The 22,154-nt window shown below is 39.5% G+C and overlaps 2 protein-coding genes across 2 annotated transcripts in view; one reads left to right on the top strand and one right to left on the bottom strand.

Moving 5' to 3' along the window:
- nudC (nuclear distribution C, dynein complex regulator) overlaps window positions 1–22,154 on the bottom strand; it is a 103,004-nt gene that overhangs the window by 32,374 nt on the left and 48,476 nt on the right. The window lies entirely within an intron of this gene.
- LOC117156084 (uncharacterized) overlaps window positions 1–22,154 on the top strand; it is a 69,738-nt gene that overhangs the window by 596 nt on the left and 46,988 nt on the right. The window lies entirely within an intron of this gene.

The raw sequence follows: 22,154 nt of genomic DNA, 5'->3' as shown, positions 1-22,154 counted from the left end.
GAACAGACTATTAGAACTTGTAATTAGACGGAACTGGAACTCCAGGAGTTCCTCCAAATTTAGCGATTTTATACATACATTGAAAGCATGCAAACGCCGAAGAGAAACAACTTTTCCTTTCGTTGAACATTCACCGACCGATCGAAGCTCGAAACGACGATACAGCTAGGTCAATCACTCGTCGAAGCGATGTAGCGCCTCACGCGTCCGTGACACTTACTTACTCGGAAACAATGCCAGTCACGTAACATCGCCGCGTTGATTGACATTGCCGCTGATTCGTTATGTGGCATCGGTTTTCCACAGACAAACTGGGTCATTCGAAAAAAAAAAAGAAAAAAACAAGAGTCAATAGCTACACCAAAAAAAGAAAAGAGAACTATGCGAAACTAAAACACGTCAAGATTAAAGAACCAAGGTAGAAAAAAATTAGTAAATCACGTTCCGGTTTAGAATAGTTAAGTAACCGTGACAACGTAACTCCAATAAGACAACGAGCACGACAAAAAGCAGGGTAAAACGAAAGTGAAATTCCCTCTTATAGAGATCCACACGCGCAAATTACTCGTCGGTTGCAAAAGCGAACACGCGTTGACCACTTCTCGCTGGAATGATTGAGTTTAATTAAAAACTTTTTTTATTTTTATTTATAAAGCCGCCTTGACAAATCGTACCTCGCCTATCCACCGTCTAGGAAGAAAACCAAGTAACCAATGATAATGACAAAGGAATTGAATTTCAACCAGAGAAGGCTCATAAATTATCAGCGTTGCAAAATAGTCTGAGATCTCAATCGTTGTGAGCAAGAACGTGGAATTTTTTCGTTAATTTCGCGAGTCTGCGCGCCGTGGCTCTATGGTTATCCTTGCGAACCGTCGAGCGTGAAAGTCAGACCATTAACGTGCTGTTTCACTAACCGCGCGTCTGACAAGGGGATACAGACGATGCTAGTCATACGAGTTATCAGTAGTCTCTTGTATAAACGTAGGCAGCTGGCGTAACAAGGTTGTGGCGATTTCGCGGTGCCTATTGGTTCGGTGTCGTTTCGAGCGGATAATCGAAGTGACTATAATGTTAGTAAGGGAAACGTTGCAATCGGGATCGTCATGCTTCGATGCATGGGGCAGCGGAACGAGTCAACAATGGGGCGGCCTGTGGCTACGACAGCTTCGTATTCGAAAGGGTATCGAAGCAGCCGTGGCCACATTCTGAATTTATCTCAGGAATTGTCAAACGAATGTTAGGCACGATGCTTCCTCGCGAAGAATTTTGCATTTCGTTCTTTGACGCTGTTACGATCTTTTGATCATTTCTAATCGTACTTTTCTATGATTCATAAATTTTTTAAGTCTAAGAAGAATATGAAGGAATCGTCGTTAATAGCTTGTTAATTATACAGCAGGATGTTCTTCATATTGTTTATAAAATTTACGAGTTTTCATAGTTCCTATGTTTGTGGTACAATATACACATTTCATCATTGGTAAAAATTGTCTAACATTTTATTTAGCTAATAAGTCACAATGGAATAATAAAAGTTGCAACAAATGAAAATTTTACCAATTATAGAAATTACGAACGTGTATTCTACGTTCTAATTTTATATGAAAGTTTGCCTGCAAACATTGAAAGTCTTTTTGCTCGTTGAAACGAGAATAAGATTGGAACCTAAATAGCCAAGGACCGTAGCAGACCGAGACCGTTAGCTAAATCTAATAAATGTTCAAGCGGAACAAATTCAAGTAGATAAAGCAGCTTTCTTGGCGAATACAAAGGAATATTAATTAAAAAATGTTTCTACATGCATTTTCCTATGTTTTCGTATTATCATAAAAGGGAAATGTCGCTTAGATTGCGTGGAGCACGAAGAAGTCGAAGGCATTCAGAACCGTTGCGCGTGCGAGACCGATTGTACACGTAAGGCCGCATATTATGCGTAACCTTCTCTCGACTTCGAATAAGTCAATTCACTTTCGGAAGTGGCTTGTATTATGAAAGTGACTGTGGAAAAGTCGCGTGCACGCTTCGTTGACTCTGGTAACAGCCACAGCTTCGTTCTACCATTCCAATTCGCCGCGGGATATCGGTCGTAAAGAATTGCGTCTCGAATTTTTCCAAAACCCTATTATCTCGGCTATCTAATTTTCTTGTCAACGGCAACGAAAGACCACAAAGGGAGGAAAACTCGAAATTTAACAATGCAAATATAATTCGCCTCTATGTCTCGAGAGAAGCTCTAGAAAATCCCATAGAACATTAATAACGCGTCAGAGCAAAGCAACAAGTCGACGTTCTCCCATGTGCATCCTTCGTGGATCACATACGAGTCGTTTGGTTACCTAACGCCGGACAGCCATTAGATACAAATCAAACGTATTAATTCAACAGTGTTCCAACCAGAGAAGCATGCAATGGAAATGGAATTCAGCCTTGGCATCAGCGTGGCACCCTTCCATTTTCAGACCAGTTAAACAACTGTCGCAACGAGCACTCTGTTTCCCGCACCAGCGACGTATATTCTAATCACTTTCCATGAATAGAGAAATAATATCGCGATACCATAACGCAATGGTTCGTTAACGTGATTTATCACCGTGACGTTGGTTTATCGCTAGGATTGGCCGTCAATGGAAGAGAAAACACTTGCTAAGAGACTTCGATGCTGTCATCGAGCACAATAAGAATGATAATAAAAATGGAGAACCACCTGTGATTATTATCATTGGACAAGAAAGGTTTATTCGTAATTATCATTTGCCTAATAGGTTTGAACGATTTCCTTCCGCGAAAGAAAGCCTATTAAGACGTCGTTTTGTGTACAATAATTTTTTTATGGATCGCAACGAATTAACCGATGGGAACTTGATTCTGTCTAATGGACTCGATCGAGATCTGTGCAGGTACGATGCAGGCGAATCATGCGCACGTGATGCAAATAGGTTGCAGCGTTTCAAAGGCGACAACAGGCGCGTACTCTGGCTAAGATTTTTAATCTGCCCCCGTGGCGTGCGTGATCTACATATTCAAATTCCTCCGGCAGCAATGACACGGATTGTGTCACTGGTCGGTGGAACGCGCATTCCTTGGCAAGGTTTTTAGAAGCAGCAAGGGATTAATAAGGAAATTATTAGGATTTTTGTCACATTGGATTCAATAAAGAAAAAGAAAATTTGCTTCATTTCTGATGAATGTTAATTTTGATATATCACGTAGCTAAAACACTTTGTGAAACTCTTTTTCTCAAATTTTTTCCGCGAATTAACGGCTATACCTACTATTGCTCAAAAGTGTCCATACAGTAATTACAAAAAGTATTGGCACGCCATTATATTATATCCATTGTTGCATTTACATATTAAATAATCAGGTTCAAACAATAATAAATTTCGTATCGTTTAGTAGTACATACTCATGCGATTAAAAAAATTTGGTATTATAAAAATGAAATGTAGAATCAGATTGAAAAAAAATCGCCTCAGTGGAAAATAAGAGTGCGTATCAATATTTTCTACAGACACTATGTCTTAAGAAAGAAACTATTTTCAAAATCACTCACTTAAAGTTGTTCGCCATTTTACAACAAACACCCTCTCAAAGTGTTAATCTCAAAACAAAAACTTCATCGTTTAAGAGTACGTAATACAAACTGATCATCGTTTTCCGTTTTAAGGTTGAAGATTATCCGAAACGTAACACCTACGCCAAAATACGTAAACTTTATACTCTCAAAAGATTGTGTCATTATCGTGCAAGGGGATTAAGACAGAACGGGCCCTTAAACTTCTCGATCCATGGCCGCTTGACAAATCGCAACAACTGAAAGTTTTCAAGTCGGTGGGTAGAATCGACTTCGGTTATATCGATGTCTCGTTATAAACGTGAGCGTTACGTGTTATCGCATTATGCAACTATAGGATCTGCAAGTAGGCTGACCAGACGAAAAGTCGCTTGAATTGCACGTCGCTTTTGTGGACGCCGGGCCGCGCGTATCGTGGAAACATCGAAGTCACATTAAGACTCCACTTGGAACACGCCATTAAAAAAATCAATTCGACTTCGTTAGCCATGTTCCGTGAAATCTTTGACGCCTACGTTTCAATTTGTCCGCCATTCATGGCTAATTCGTCTCTTCGAGGAGAGATTGCTTTTTCACGAAAGCAACGGTTAATCCATGTTGAAATTTGTTTTACAGATTCTACTGATTTTCATGCATCATGTTGCACAGAATATAATATTGTATACTGTACTTTGATAGATTATTCATTGATTAAATAATAAACGTATATGTTTTTAATAGGATTGGTAGGAAATATTGATTCTAATTCTAATCTGAACAGAAACACCAGGAAGCATGTGCTCCTATCGTTAATTGATAGAAATAAATTTTCACACAGTTACAAGATGATTCAATTCTAAAAATACTGGAAGATAAATTAAAACATATTATTAATAATTGCGTAAGGTTTGTAATAAAGTATTTGACATTTTTGCTGTTTCTCTACCATAATATACCGCATAAGAGATTAAGATGAAGTTCGCAAAAAGATTGTCCAAATTTCGTAACAATTGATTTTTTTTTGCGAAACCTTCACTACCTGAGAATTCACGTGTATCGACCAGAAGAAGCATCGTAAAAACATTCTTTTCTGGGACGTTGACAGGCAAAGCGTGGCGAAGGTATTTTTAGAAGTACGAAGAAGGCGGCGAGGAAAAAAGAAGAAGAAGAAGAAGGTAGAAGCGCCACTCGCCATTCGCTCTGGAGCTTCTTACGAAAGCCGAACAACAAACGAGGCGATAATTAATCATAAGCGAGCTGGTTCTCTCGGGCGACCGTATATTTATTTAAAAAAAAAGAAAAGAAAAACGTTTGTATTTACGCGATTACGGCCAGTCGCGATCATCGTTTTATCACATTCCCGGGTGAACAGTGCTCCAAAGAGTCTCCTCCCGCGAGTCTCTCTGTGCTTATTTCCATCGTTGAGCAATCGTTTTATGCCGTACACCGTATAAATACCTGTGTTACTTCTTAATGAGGCAATAAAGTCACTTAATCATTAGAGGTATCGGTGCGGGCGCATACACCTCGCATTCGAAACGGACGCGATTTATTCGGTTTGGCTGCGCGACTCGTTCAAGATATTTAAAGCGTGCTCGGTTTCGCCGAGTCCATCGAAGAATTTTTCTCTCGTCCACTCATCTCGTTTCAGCTTCTCTTTGTCTCTTTCTTTTTTTGTATTTCGGTATACGCTCCGATCAGAAAGCGAGCTTCGTTGCTTCTGTCGTCGCGCTGGCCACGTCTCACGAATCCACGGCATAATAAAAAGTCACGATTCCGCTGGCGTTGTTCGCCCACGGCTCCATGCTTGTTTATTTGGCCAGATGCCATGACCAGATTATCCAGTCGCGCTGCACTTGGCAACTTTTAATGTCGGTCAACTACGTCCGAACACCGAGCCCCACACGGCTACGATCGATTAGAACCGAACCGAATGAAGCAATCGATCCGCTACCTGTTCTTAACGAGAAACACCTCCAAATGACTCCATTACGCTTTTAAAATGACCGATATCTTTTTCGCTTGTCTGATTGAATTCTGAGTTTTCTGGGTCTTTCGCTTCACAGCGAATATTCTTTGCGCCTAAGCTTTGAAGCAAAGGAACAATCAAGTTTCATTGAGATCTCATTCAGGTGATGTTACTGTGTACTTTGGTATTTATACTTCTAATATGTAGATTCGTGTGCGTTGTATTAACACGAATATAGATTAGTCCATTGCAATAATATTAAGAAAGATATAATTTTCCTGAATTGCCGTCATTGAACAGTGCCATCGCTGCCAATTATCGATTAAAGCGAAGTGAAATTGTGAAGATAGGGTCAAGAATAATGAAATTCTTAAAAGTGTAAAATATCCGCAGTGAGAGAAGAAACCTGAAGAATCCAAAATTTAATCGGTGGAGACGTATGACAGATGGAAATAGATCTCCAAAATACTTCCCCAAAAATTATATCAAATAGACAAAACGAACAATAGATTCTTATAGCTAGTGTTCTTCTGAGAAAATGAAACCAAGTAAAGCAGAGGATGTTCCTTATTCACTGCGAGTTCTTCGTTCTGCAGGGCGGTTTGCGGAAAAAAGCAAAAGGTAGGAAGTCTAGTGATGCGTGGGCATCCGCGTTTCCGGCGCGGAGGCGAACTGGCATTAAGGAGAGCGACAGGTTGCAGTTGTGTCTTAATGAAGTCGACGTAATACAGCCGTGAAACGCGATCGTCGGTACCGATTTCGAGGGCAAACTGCGAAACAACCGCGTGAATCGACAATGGTGAGGCGAGCAGCGCTAAAGTAAATGTTTCCATGAGATTTATCGGACGATTAGTCGAGCGTCACGCCGTAATTGGTCAAAGAAAAAGCAGTCTCGCTGTCTGTGCGGAAAAACTGTGCGACTCGACGCAAATGCACGTGGGTGGTCACGATTGTCGTATATACTTAGACACAGGTGGGTGGTGGGCTCTACGATATGACTATAGTTGGTATCTGCACTTTACTTTTCCTTGGTTTTTAGCGTAAGATCAAGTTTCGTGGATGCTTCAAAGATGACGATTCTTTTATGGACGAATGTCGGAGCATTTTTCATGTAGAAATATAGTATATAATATAATAATATAACATCATAATGGTCATATGTTGAAGTATTTATCAGGATTCTAGGAGCAATGTTTAAAAATGTTTAGAAGTGTTTGGTGAATATTTGGAGAATGTGGAAAATGCGTAAACGTTCAAAAACGAAGAACGAAACAATTTACATGCAAATATAGTAAACTCAGGAATAATAAGATTCTGCCGTGTTAGAAAACACAGTTCCAATATTATCTTATGTACTTCAATTTTCTTCAATCTTCCGCAATCATATTCGGAATCGTAATCATTAGGAATTTTAAGATTCTATTATACTGGAAGCCAGTAAATGAGTGATCCAATGTTCTCGATACAAGTCACAACTACCATCTATTACAAATAGCCTCCCATCAATTATCATAACAACCTAATTTCGAAACCCAATAAACAATCTTACCCTATCCTTTTCCAGATTATTTAAAAACTAATTGTGTCCCTCGAGATACCTAACATTGCTACATCAGCCTCTCGTTTGCCCATTTCACCTGTCCAGTGCCCACCGACCGCCTACGCGAAGCGTGTCTGTCGAGCATTCGCGAATCTCCTCGCGATAACGTCGTTTTGTCGCCAGATGCTGCATAAAGATACAACAGGCGGCACGATATCTGTCCTCGCAAGGGAACATTCTTCGGATTTACATCGTTCATTACGTGAATTTGTCATTACTACCGATGTAAAATTCTCAGTCGGATGTGTTAAACGACTTACATAAAAATCCACACGATTACGAAATATTTACGAGCCGGTTGTATTAGGTCGCGCGCCAACACGCACGAACAGACGAATGCAAATCAGGAAGATAATAAGAGCATTCCCTCGAAACACAAAGTGTAATGTTCCACCGCTAACGGGCCAATTAATGGCGACTGGTTTAGCTCTCTCCGTCTCTTTCTCTCTCACTTGAATTGTTGCTCCACGATGGAAACTGGAATTTCGCAAGGCACCCGCCAGAAGAGAGGGAGAAGTGTACGCGCGTCGCCGATCGTATCTTCCACCGGTTTGTCTTCGCCGATTCGATTTCTGGAATAACTCGAGTGTCGAGCGGAGCTTCAATGGTTCGGTCGAAGACCAAAGCATACAGAAAACTCTAGTTTCCATTATAGTAGCGACATAATTAATCGTGGTTACAGAATTGCTGCTTACCGTGATTTATGAGTTCGTAATATAACTGATAAATGCAGTAATACTAATGGGTATTAGTTTCACCGTAATTACGAAATCGCTGGTCTAATGTTTCCAAGTGCCATAAATTAGATCGTGGCATTTGTATATTTGAATGCTTTAATATCTTAGTTTTTAAATAGTTGCATATTGGATCGGTGATTCGTCGAGAGTCAATAGACGTAAAAGCTTTTTTTCTAGGCCAACGTGAATAATTATATTTATCCATAAATTCTCGATAAAACATTAATCTTGCCAAAAACACTTGCATATTCCTGCTAACTGAAGAAACCATAATTTTGGTAACCAACCAATTATTTTAACCGGTTTGATAATTCTAGAATTTAAATTCCTTAAAATTCTTCGAAATAACACCACTACTTGTTCATTACAAAAGCATTTCAAAATCCACTAAACCCATTTTCCAAAAAAAAAAAATTTTATTTTCGTCTCGGGTTGCCATCGCGTAAGTTATACTACGAGTCATATCGCATAAACTAACATCGTAGGTCGAAAACGTTCCCCCAGAATGTGTGTTCGACGTGCACTCAGCTCTTGGCTCTCGAGAGGCTCGTCGAAAGGTCGCGTCAACGATGTCGTTGATGGTAAAACGCGCCTTTGCTGCCACTTTTACCTTGCTTTTACCTTTCTTCTCGTTTCAAGCCCTCGGGCACCGCGAGCAAACACTTGGCACGCAGTTTCGCGTGCCAACCACAACGCAGACTTTCCTCGACGCTTTATTCTCGTTACGATGTCGTGTAAGACGCATTGTGTCATGCAATCGTAACTAGGAACGCAGCAAACCGGGGTCATTATGATCCCACGTCAGTTGTTTGATTAAACTGACGAGTTAAGAAGTCACGTCGCCTCTTTTGAAGTGTTCTATTCCACTGAGGATATTTATTTAAGCATTCGGCACTTCTGATCGATGTTGCAGGGCGTGTAAAGGGCAGACATGCATGATGTGCTCACAGATGATTATGATAATTTGAATAGTTTGGCATTTTGCACGGGCACGTCATTTTAGCGAGAGACAATTTTGCATATAACTTTAATGGTTGGTAGAGGAGAAGATTCAGGGACTTTGGAGAAAGTTTTCTGATTCTGTGGATATATGTATGTGTTCGTAGAGACTTCTTCTGTTTCTGGTTTGGTATCGACGCCATCATTGACAGATGAACGTTTAAATAACTTTCAACTTTCTTTTCGATTATCGTCAGTCACCAAAATATCGCTTATCAAGCAGAGTGGAGATTCAAGACTTTCGAACAGAGTTACGATTCCTCAAATAGAGCCAACTAAAGGGATTTCAAAGCCTGTATATCGATAGCTTTATAGTAGACATTTTTTACTACGCTAAATCATTTATTCGGTGATATATATTGTATCTATTCATTGCTTTTGTCGCATATATCTCTTTGTAAAATTATTGGGTATTCTCAATTGATTCCATTAAGAAACAAACAATCCACAAAACTGAATTGTATACATATATCAAAGATTCACTGATTCTCTCAATTGTCCATAATCTCCCCATAAAATAACAAAAGTTTACAGAAATACAGAACAGAAGTTTACAGCAACAAACAATCCATAAAACTAAATTGTATACATATATCAAAGATTCACTGATTCTCTCCATTGTCCACAATCTCACCATAAAATAACAAAAGTTTACAGAAGTTTGGACAAGTAAATCCAATCAATAAATCCAAATAATATCCTATTCCCATGAATAGAGTTCTACTGTACAGTTTTCTGGACTAGTCAGTGATATAAATCTATCCTCGAGCTTCTCAACCCGTCAAAGGAATACTTCTAAACAATATCCCATTATAAAAAGAAACATAAACTTCGCAAGCTGCATACACCTATGTATACAATCAAATGCATCGTTTTGTCGGCGGAGCAACGATAATCGTAGGTTGAGCTAGAGGTTGCAGCAGATAACGCGGTTATCCACCGCGATCCCGGTAACCTTTCACAGTGGTTAAGTGGGATGCCTCACGAAGGGAAGCCTCTCGACGCATTATTGTGAATCGTCGCGGCAATGAGCGGCCACCGTAGAGTCTCGGCTGTTATGCAATCAGCTGCGAGCACGAGCTCGCCTCGAGTAAGGTCTACGACCAAGGTACGTAATCCCAGGATGGGCAACAACGAAGCCTTCGACAATATGCCACAGCGTCGTCCCGTCTCTCGACTCGTCCTTCGTTTGATCCTCTACCCTTTCTCTCTGTTTCATTTGCGACTCTATCTTACTTCTACCTCGCACTATACCGCGAATTGTCCACAAGATGCGATTTTCCATGCATCGACTATGTAACATCGAACGATAACAGGTGCTAGAATTCACGACAAAGCTTCTACGGCAATGCTCTTCCAATCGATGCGGGAAAAATAGCGATAGCTGAAGTCCACTGTGTCGAACCATGCGTGTAGCGTGTAATTGTGATATAATGGGATTTAATGAGAGTTAATTGTTGTTGGATCGGATGGATTAAATGGGAACTAGGTGGTTATGCGAGAAGGCTCGTTGCTTAGATTTGGAGTGTTCGGTTACAGAGATTTCTAATCTTCAAATTTTCCAAATTTTCTATTTTCCATATCTTCAAGCTTCTTAGTTTCGAATTTACAGGCTCCCAATTTGCCTAGGTTCTCCTAGTTTTCCAATTTTCTTGCCTTAAAATTTTCAAATATCTTAAGCTTCCAATTGTCAAATTCTTCGATTTCTGAACGTCGAATGTTTTAAATGTCCAAAATTAATTTTTGCTCATCGTGCCGCTACTCGTAAAAGGCCAGAGCGACTTTCTGAGTAAATTCTCGACGGCGGTCGAAAAATCCGGCGCTTAACTCGATTTGCCAAGAAAGCGAACACGAGACGCTTCTCAAATAACCTTTTCACTCGCAGACGAAGGTAATGTTGCCAGCATTACGCAGTAAGGAATTGGGTTAACGCAGAAGCGATAAGTATGTTTCTTCAGCGTGAAGACGCGCGCCAAGAAGCAATCCTCAATTCATTATCAAAGAACAATATACCATTTCGTCTAATTCTTATCAATTAAACACTTGCATAACGATAATGAAAATGATAAATTAGCGTGATACACAGATTCCTCTTTCTCATAATAACAGATACGTGGAAAACCAGTTGAATTAAAAATCTGCATTTCTCATATTCATTGTCTAACAAATACCAGACGAGGTCGCAATCATAAATGCAGATTACAATGAGGAATCGCATATGAAATAAGTATCCAATTCAAACAAAATCTGTTGTGTTGGCTCGATTGCCATTAACGAAGCCCTTCGTATTCTTTTGTCATATTCTTTGTCAATCAACGAAGTAAATGTGTACTTCTTGTTCAAATATTTTTATAAATAATTTACGAATGGAATTGTTAAGGTATTTTATGGATTGGGGGTAATTGTAATTGTTTCGGCGAAAATATGAGATAAAACTACAATGGGTGATACTGATGAAGTTTTACGAGAATTTCCTTCTGACAGCGTAACGGGCCAAGAACGTCGTTGAATACAAATGATACGTAGGAAAAGGCCGTGTCCACGGTCGCGTTTAAAATTATATAAATCGGGCGTTTATTACGTCAGGGATGGAATGCGGCTCTTGGAATAACCAAACAAGCGTCAAAAGTCAAGATTCTTAGAATTTAAAACTAACAAAAGCAACGCAAATTTAGCTAGGCTAATTTTTGTGCATATAACTGCCATTCCCAAGAAAGATAATTAAAATTTTATTTTTAAATGCATTCATATTAATATATGTAAATTATTTTTAACAGGTTTCAAAAATTTACATCAAAATAATTCTTGGCTTTAAAACGATCTTCCATTATTATATTAATATTAATATATATCATCAATTATAAGAAATTAAAAAATTTAGTTTGGAATAACCGAAATAACTTGTGGCTTCAAAACAATCTTCCATTCTTTTCTGACGACGCAAAATTTATGAATGACGTTTAAAATTGGCCAAAAGGCAATAACTACGAATCGATCCGTTCCGTGTTCTCCAAATTGTCAATGTAACAGGACTATAAACCCACAGTTAACCAAAGTCAACTAGGAAGTGGCGGATAAATACGCGGATTAAACGAACATCGATTTTACGGTTTCTCGGTCGAACGAGGTCAGCGGATAATTTGACTCGGAGCCTCTTATATATAATGATGACGCGTCCCTTCCCTTCGCCAAGAAAAAGGCGGGTCATTTTAAACCCGATCCTCCCTCGAATATTAAATGGTCACAGTAAGAAACTGCGTTTAAGTGGAAACCACGATAAACAAACAACGAGCGTATCATAAAACGACGATTTCCGGAGCGAATATGATTTCAAGTTGAACACAAGCCTGCCATTAAGCATATTAATCGAGGCCTCTTATTGCACTCTCCACAGAACACATCACGCTAAAATAACGATTACAGTTTTCGAAAAATAAACCAATTCTGTGTATCACTCTAATTTATCGTTTTCATGACGCTGTTCTCCATTCAATGGCTAAAAAACAACGATCAGACTCTTACATGTTTTCACGATCCTTCAAAACAGTCTTGTTCAAGCAAGAATATGTCGAGAATATATTTAGCTTTAATTTAATTAGAATACACTGCGTGCCGTAAGTATTAAACCACACATATGCGTTCAGATGCGTATAGTCCGCAGTTAGTGTCCACAGTAAATCCACAGTTTACACATAAAATCTGAATGGTTGTGAATATTTTATAGCCACACGTGAACTACGGATTCTCATGTATTTATAGAAAATTTGAAAGAGCAGGATTGTACAGAGCGCGCGTAACGTGAAAAAATGCTTAAGATATGCAAACTATAGCACTTTGTATAATGTTTGGTAAGTGAAACAATTTTCTACCGACGTTTTGCTTTTTATATGATATTCTCAGAGATACGAATTTGCACGAAAATCCACAGTCTAGTCATGATGCATAGCGTAGTAGTGCAAAATGGGAAAGAATCACGATACGATATTATCGCGGGAGAACAAGAATCACAAGAACGCGGGTAGAATCGTGGGTGAACGGAACATCGCTTCTGCGGGCCACTTTCCTGCGATTAACCTCGTTTCGAGGTGGCGTCCTCGCTCCTGGGGGCAAGTGGCGAACGATTATGGTTGCTGGTCGCGGGCAATAAAGGCAAGTCGCGCGTGTCGTTCGACTCAATTAACAGTCAGAACGATTTCTCGAACGAGCTTTTTCGCTGTTCAAACGCGAGATCCGCCCACGAGAACCGGGCGTACATCGAAAAGGCAATTTTGGCGCGTCGAGTGCTACAAAGATGTTGACGATTTGGATTTTAAGGATCATAAAAACGATAGGATCGCTTTAATCGGAGTATATGAAGCGTATAGTAAAGCAGAATTGCTCTGGTTTTCTGCTTATCCTGAAGGTTTCCTTTCTGAAGGCCGACATCGTAATAAAAGAAGATTCTTGATCTTACTTGGGAAGATCCAGTTCTTTGTCAACCGCAGAGAATTAAATGCTTCTCGATAATTGTATTACCATTTGAGTTTTGGACATTTCTGGCGATTTCGTGCAGGACATAGTGATCTTATATATCGTATCTTTTATTTGAAAGTGACAGAGCTCGAAAATATTCGTTTCTTATCAAATATAAGGGACTGTCTTTGAATATAATAATATGGTACATTTGGTTCATGACATCTATCGGTAAAAGAAATGGTGATCATAAAATAGGATCATATCTTGTTTCTGCTATCTTTACTTTATTATTCCAAACAAACTTAAAGAACTTCTTCCTAGCGATAACTCGAAGAAACACGTTTGCGTTACTATGAGTCTTTGTCGGAATAGCTTTTTAATCGAGGATTGAATTGAAAAGATTGAAACTTCAAGAATAGAACTGAGAATTCATGCGAAATTTAGTTCTTTGTAATTCATTGTTAATTTCGAACAATTTTAGCTCTGGCAGCAATAGATTCTATTTCTTGGTTAGAAAACCTTGTAAGTAACCTTTACCAACTAGAAAATTAGGCTAAACTTGGAAGACACGACTGAGAATTTCTTTGAAATATAATTCTTTGCGTCCTACAATCAAATTTGAATAATTTTGATCCTGGCAACGACTAGATTCTGAGAAACCAGTTTTTGCCTCCAATCCCATGGAACGGTTTACAGCTAGGAATTCTGCTTACGAAGGGTTTAAGATCAACGTAGCGACTTTAACAGGGACCACAGCATCGTGAATTCTTCACGATCGTCGACTTCTCCGGTGAAGTTTCGAGAATGCGTGGAACGCGAATGATCCAGATTGGGTACCAAGGTCGGCCATTACAGCTCGCCGATCGTTTATTACTTTTCCTGATCTTGTATTTTGAGATTAAGGCCGTGCAATGAATTATGACTGTGTAAGCGGCGCATATAATTGATTTAAGGCAATGCCGGTACTCGTTCGATGCGCGCTTTCCGGCTGAACACGAAGATTGCACGAAGAAAGAGGGAGAGAGAGGACGTATTAAGTGACGAGTCAATTAAATAATGTCCGAAGGCGAGCATACTAAGGACTTCGTATCAATCAGATAATTGAAACGCGGCAGTATAGGTAGACCGCGTACTTAGTCACGCTGGAAGATTTAATTAACCGGAGAAGGACTACAATGAGGCCCGTTCCCCAGGGTTTCAATGTACGGACGTTCCGGCTTTATGCAGATTAACCGGAGATTGAATTAGCCACGGATATGAATTTATCAACTTAATCGCCCATTAATTCTAAGTAATTCCATCTTTTAGTTCACTTATCATGATTCAAGTCAATGACTGCATGCATTTAGTCACTCTTAAATCCTTGTACTTTATATAATTGATAATCACGAGATATCAAACTTTCACTCGATGAAATAAAATATGTTCTTCAACAAGAGGGATATTAATATTGTGCAACGAAATATATTGAACTAATCTATCAGCTATACTTACAAAACTCTGCTTTCAAATTAATCACTATTCATACATAGGTTTCATCACGCTCATACTAAACACCAAGATATTTGAACGTAACTCAAAGCGTAATGTCCAAAATTAACTACCATTCGTAAATTTCATCTTACTCACGCTAAATCAGGATTTCTTCAAGCATTGTTCCATCTTTACATTAAACGGTCGTCAGGACCATAGTCATCCACGTTCTATCATCCATCTACCAGTTTCATTAAAGCAGCCACAGATCCATGAATCAAGCTAAGCGGTGCTGTCTCAGAATATAATATATTACTCGAATCGAACACTGTTCAAAACTGTTCATCTCACTCAACTGAACGAACAGGCTCATCAAACCTTTTATCTTAATAAATCAGAATATTTGCAAATACAAAAAATAACACCCATCTTCGTGTCAAACATTCATCAGGATCACACTTACATATGCACTCGCGCGTTTCAATATCAATACACGGGGGTCTATCGGATCAACCACAGGGACACCGCACCAGTCACCAGGCCTCTATTTATAAAACGCAATTACAATTTTCCTCCTGCAGAGAGGGAAACCAGCCTTCGTGGCCCGCCTTTGTGTCCGGTCCACCTGTTGCACCAGTGCTGCATCCGTTATCCGTGTTTCGCTGACGTGTCGGAACCTGGAGGTACGTTTACCTTCGTCCTCGACTCGAAGAGGAGGCTCTCTCCCTGGGGCTGTGGTCTCGTCCGGTTCTCCTTTGTTTAGCGCGGCCAGTTCGACGAAACGCGCTGGACTTCTCTCGCGCGGCTGTGGCCGCTCTCACGCTGGGGGAATACCAGGCAAAAAAGCCTTGCCCTTGCACGCGTTTGTTACTGCGAAAAATCTACATTCCGGTTGGCTTGGAATTCACCAACGTGCGCACACACGCCTGTGTGCCAAGGATCGATGCCAGAAGCTGAATTAATTATCCCAGGAGGGAGACAACGCGAAGAGAACACGCGTTTTCGCGTTTCGCGATCGTGGGCGAGTCTCTTCTTCTTGCTGCTCCTTCCATCTACGGTTTGATGCCTCTTCCATTCAAGGTCGCGGACTGGCTTGATCAGCGAATCGAGTCCTGTGCTATTTGCTTTTCATGCGTTCTTATGGCGATACTGAGTTTTCTTGATTTAATGCAATCTTGAAGAGCATAGATAAAGATAATCTTTGGTAAATCGTTGGCTTATCATTGAAACTACCAGTCCGTAATATGAATCTAAATTTGCTACGCACAGCTATCCAAAAGCTAAAGCGAATTTAATTTAATCTCGATGAAGATTTGATTCTTTAGAAATCGAACAATGGAATTAATCAATTTGGTTCCTGCGTGGTTCGTATTCATCGTGTTTTTGTCGTAATAAAAGTAAAAGTTAATTTGACAAAAATATCTTCATCTTCGTAGTGAAGAAAATTTGCAGATTTTTACAGAAAGAAAAGATGTTTGGCAATGCTGTTTGATCTTAATAATTCTCTAATTTTATTCATCCTACGAATAACATTATCTTGGAACAATTTGACGAATATTACAGTGGAAACGTTTCAGTAACACCATGTCACCATCGCGGTGGTCGAAAGATTTTACTTGACGTTGTAAGTAGATTCTCTTGTTCATGCACAGACATTACAGAATCGGCTTCCTTCGGTTGTAAATCGACAGCGAACGAAGAGTTCCGTGTCGTTCGGCTCGTTCAACAGACGGAACGACACCGTGTTGTAGGCGTATGAAAAATGATCTCGAGGAAGACAACTCGTCTGCTGAATGTACTGATCGATTCTTCGGCTATTTTCTTACGGTCTTACGTCAGGTGCCATTCTAACGATTTTTCTTCAATTTTTTTTCAACGAACGCTGTCATTTTCTTATTACATTATACCGTCCTCCGTTATGTGTACATTTAACACGCCTAATCATCGTTCATCGAAACCACAGCGGCCTTCGAGTCTGGTGTACTGCACAATCACGATATTTGCGACACCGAAAGGACAATTCGCATCCGTGTTCCATTCCGACTTACGCGACAGTAAAGTGCACTTATTATTAGTCCCTGACGATGATTGGAGAAGACAATGTAGGAAGTAAGGTACTTCAATATGCGTGTAATTTAAGTTTTCAGAGAAATATCAGCAGAATAATATCCTAGAGGATTAGAATTTCTCAAAATTCTATCTTGATGTATAGCATTGAGAAAATATTTTCAATTTTTAATTTTAATTGCTTCATATTGTTAGAAATTATATTTTTATGTTGATCAGCACATTATTATTGGAATTGTAAAAAATCTGTAAAGGTGTGAAAATAGGCAAAGCTTTCTTCATTTTCGGTCTCAATAGCTTCAAAAAATTAATAAGATAACATTAACTTCTAGTGGATTACAACTATATTATTGAAATTATAGAAAAATTCCTCGAATCGTATTATTATTTCCAAGACTCGAATATTTCCCTCAACAACTTTCCCTATTTCAATATAGAAATTGTGTCGTATAGGGAAATAGGAAAGAGAGAAAACGCTATTTACCTCGAACACATCAAACATTACCACATTCCACCGGTCAATTAAGCAACTCGTCCACGACAAATCGTTCACACTAGCTCCATAAATTTTCGCTAGCAATCGCGTGAATTCCCTGACTACGTAAACGATCTTCAGATACCAGTTTCACTGCTATAATTATAATTCACCGTATCTAATACACCTACACCTGTAGAGAGGCTTCATTAGGAACAGGCAATCGCTCTGAAAACATCGTCGTCCTTCGTTCTAAACAAGGAAGAACTGAAACGTAATTGCATAGAAATTGGTCGAGAAGAAACTACATATTTATTGTATCATATTCGACTTTTATCGAAAACATTTTCCTCGGACCTAATAGCCTCGCAAAAACGATACGTTTGCAAAAAAGTTTAACACCGGTTCTATTTCTGAGTTCTAATTTCAGTTCAAATTCTTCGACTTAGATTCGTAAAGATAGGTAGAAATTGTACATAACGTTTCAATATTTTGCACCTGACACGACAGGTATTATAACAGTGAATATCCAAGATTCACTTAGCTAAATAGCTACTTAAAAAGTCGTAAAGCGCAAGAGGATAATTATAGACACAATGATTTCACAGAATGAAATAGCCAGAAACAAATTCCAGGAAAATTTCCGTGAGCAGTTGCAACAGTTGTCCAACGTGTTGTTACTGCTTGTTCGATCGATCGAAGATATGGGACTTGGCAGTGAATCAGGAATCAGGTTGAAACCTTGTCTCCCGTTCCTCATTGAAAATCATCAGCATTCCACGGTTTATTGCGACGGTTGCGCCAGCAGGATTCTTACGCAAATCGCAATTCGAGACGACAAATATCGCTAGCGACGGCGTTACTTCTAACAGCGTATGATGAACAGGAAGACTTTAATGGGCCAGAGGCGCGGCGAAACAACCAGTCCGATGCTTTTTCACGTGTTAATCTAGCGTAACGTTTAAATGCGGTTGATTGTACGCGTGTCACGAGGATTCGAAACTGTTTCATTGCTGGAGCACGCACCGAAGTCGATTCATTAAACGTGCTCCTCCACTGTCACGCAAAGGGAAGATTTATTAGCGATTTTTGTTACGACGAAAGATTGGTAAGACTTGTACAGATGCATTCGAAATGATTGTAGGCTAAGAATCTTATAATGATTATTTCTTTCTTTCTATTATACTTCGCTTGAGGCATTGATGTATATTTGTTACTTAAATAGTAGATTTTATAATAAATAATAAATTCTCTTTCTAAAAACATTTTATACGGGTAAAATTCTTTCCCAATGAATTCTTTTAAAAGATAGAATTTATGTCGTAACGAGTTTCTATTAATTTAATCCTGAAGAGATTGCAATCATTAAAAACGAATTGTTCAAACTCAAGGTGTATGGACAAAAATAAAAATTACACAGAAAAATTACAATGTACTTGTTTAAGTATATTACTAAAAATATTTCGCACGTACATCAACCGTGACCTCTGCAGTGCGAATAATTCGCGAAAAGGTATGAAAAAGCAATTATCAATCATCATTAAAAATCAATTTTCTTTGCGATAAAATCTTTGAGATAAAAAGGAATGAAAGCAATGTGAAACTGAAACTGATACAACAATAATATAATAAATCCAAACGTGTTATCATCGAATATTTATTCTGCACCTAACGTGGTATAAAACAACCGACTCGAATATCTCAGCACCATTAATTTACGATTTACTTGCAATTGCTCGTGAATGACCAAAAAATGAATTAGTAAACCTTGGAGAGTTATACGCTCGTTTCAAGAAATCGAGGAAGGGTCATCATTATTTCCGCGAGGCTTTCTTCCGTTAAAGCGCAATCACGGCCAATGTTTGTACGTCTTGAAATCACGAAACCGGATATAGTTATAGTGTCAAGACACAGAGTTATAACCATCATTACAAGGAACTTATTGCAATCATTCGGTCTGACGTTTATCATACCGCGTTCACACCATTGCGGATGGAGATTAATCTTAAAAGTGGGAAGTTGGTTTTCCTAAAAGACCGAGATTGATGAGTACCGGTATGCAAATTTCTGCAATGTACATCATTTGTAATTGTGGAAGGATAATGAAATAGAAAAAGGGAGAAAATCAAACCTTATCATAAATAATAGTAGCCATTTTTCCAAGTCAAGTCGCATAAGATGAAAGCCATAAATGTATATATCCTGCAATTCCAAAGAAATGAGGAAATAGTAGAAGATAAAAATCACGCAAATACAGATATCCTTCCGGATAACAATATTTAGATCATCGGATCAAATCGAACAAGATCTAATCTTTAAAAATCCCTACGTATAGGTCGCCCAAAAATAATGAAAAAACGAAGAACAATATTCATTTCTCCGAACCAAATCAAACAAGATCCAAACCACGACCTTACTCTCGCTTCCAAAAAACGGTGCCGTACGTTCAAACTCAAAAGAAAGTCGTCCCGAAAGTACACTCGGGACGACGAATAATTACGACTGTCAGAAGATGAACAGGGATCGTTTCATCAGCCGCTCGACCGGCTCATAGCGATACTCCGAAGTGTTTTTTCGATCGCGACAAATCGTACGATATAAAACCGATCGAATTCCATCGTGTTTTACAGAGACCATAGCTTGCCGGTTTCTCGATGGCATGACCAAGGTCATGGTCACGAACACCGACTACCAAAGGGTCTGGAAGATTCATTGGACGAGAATGACGATCTTGGGGAGAACCCACTGCGGGAGCTTCCCAAGTTGGGGGATGGGTTGGTCTTATAGAAAACGCGCAACGTGCGTGTATCAAGGTCACGATTAGCTCTTTGTCGCGGTACGATGATGCTCCACGGCGGTCACAGTCATAATTGAAGGCCAGCGTTTGGTCGAAAGCGAACGTTGTGCACTACTGCTGGTAACGAGGCGGCATCTCGTGTTCCAGGATCCGTCTTCTCGTTCCCTCGAAGGTCAACGATGCATCGACCAAGCACCACCTATCGTTCGAGGATTCCTCGAAACGATTCCTTTCTGTCGTCCGGCGTGGCTGGTCGATTTTCACCCGGACTTGAGGGAGACACCGGACTGGTAGCGTCGTAAAACATTTTCAACGGCAGAAACTCGTTCGAACGGACCCCTGGGCCGGGTGTAACACGGGGAATTTCGCGTCTATACGCGTCAAAGAAGCGGTTATGCTAGGTCGGGGAGCTTCCACGGGCGGTACCGCCACATCCCTTCTCTTTCCTCTCTTCGTCGGTTGCTCCGTGTCGTTCCTTTCACTTTTCGTCGTTGTGCTCGTGTGCTTTTCGTGGGTCGAGCGGTTCGCCTTCGGCCTCAAACCTGTCCGAACTGGTACCGATCGAGCATGCATCGCTCGTAGCGCGCGCCTTTCGTCCCGCGGTACCGGATTTGCATCCACTAGTTTGTTTGCAATCGATCGGCGAGCCTCCGAAACTATACGTAGCTACGACGTGGTAGGGGAACGTGCGTACGATCGACTATCGACTTGGAACTATGTTTTGAACTTGAGGTAGATCTGGTTGCGACGAGTGTACTTTAGATGTTCCTCCTTTCATATTATTTTGCAGTTTAAGGATTTTTCATATTACATTTTGCATTTTCATTGGGTGGATATTTGATGGTAGAAATTAGCTTATTTATTAGGTTAGAGATTCCTTAAAGCTATTATTTAAAGAAGGAGTACGATTTACAAAGTTTCACATTTAAACATCTTGAATCTTTCCCTGTATTGTACGCATTTTCTTCATGTTTGAATATTGAAATTTTTCATAAATACCCATAAATCATTCGATATAATTAACTTAGCAGCTCGTTCTCGATATGTAGAAGCCAGGCCAAAAACGACCTACTAATGCGCTACCATTAGACGCTCTATAATTACATCCTTTGCTTCACCGTGCAATCCCCATTGCGTCAGCGATTATTGTGTACCGGTAATTGATATTCTAAGATCCGTTCGTTTAGTTAAGCTTGGAAGACGGTAATTAAGCCAGACTCGCCAGTTCTCTGACGATTAGTTCTTCCTCTGTTGTCTGACTGCTCATTGCTTCGCTCGTCTTTCGCGATCCTCACAAACACTCGTGTATCGTCAAAATTCAGAAACGATGGGAATGTACGAAAAGAAAAAAAAGAGAAAAGAAAAGAAGACGAGAAGGAAGAGAAAAACGTATGCGATTGAGGCCAAGTCAAAGAAACGCCTATGAATTCTGCACGCCTTATTTTAACTACATAGTTATTTATGCCGGTCGTTGGGCAATCTAGAAACTCGGCCTCTGCCCAGTTTTTCGAGAAGCCACACTTTTTTCCACGGTCGCGTCATGCAGAATCGCGAAACGCCCATGCCTTCTTTTTCATTAACCGTATTTCATTAATGTATCGAACGTGATTACCGCGCCGCCCGTTACGACACTTCACGTTATTCTTCGCCAAGTGCAAATAATTTTTTCCACGCATTCGATTTCATTTACAGAGCTTTCTACGAGTTATTGTCATTGTTATTATAAAATTATGATAATCAAATCGTCGATGTTCATGCAATTTCGTAGTCTTGAACACGTAATTAGAGAAATGAAACCTAAATTCAGAATCGTTTTACCCTCTAAGTATTCTAACGATTACTTTACTTCATCATTTCACTCTCTCGTCCTTTCATTCGGATATTTTATATATCTTTGTACATCGTGTACATTCTGTATATTTTTAGAATTTCCTATAAATTCGTAAATATCTATAGTCTATAGAACTGTAATAATTTTTCTATTATTTACAGTAAATGAGGTGAATAAGTACTAAAAAGAAAATGA

This window comes from Bombus vancouverensis, chromosome 5 (assembly GCF_051014615.1).
Source record: "Bombus vancouverensis nearcticus chromosome 5, iyBomVanc1_principal, whole genome shotgun sequence".
Classification (NCBI taxonomy): domain Eukaryota; kingdom Metazoa; phylum Arthropoda; class Insecta; order Hymenoptera; family Apidae; genus Bombus; species Bombus vancouverensis.
The sequence above is the reverse complement of the archived record's forward strand: the minus strand, read 5'-3'. Positions and strand labels throughout refer to the sequence as shown.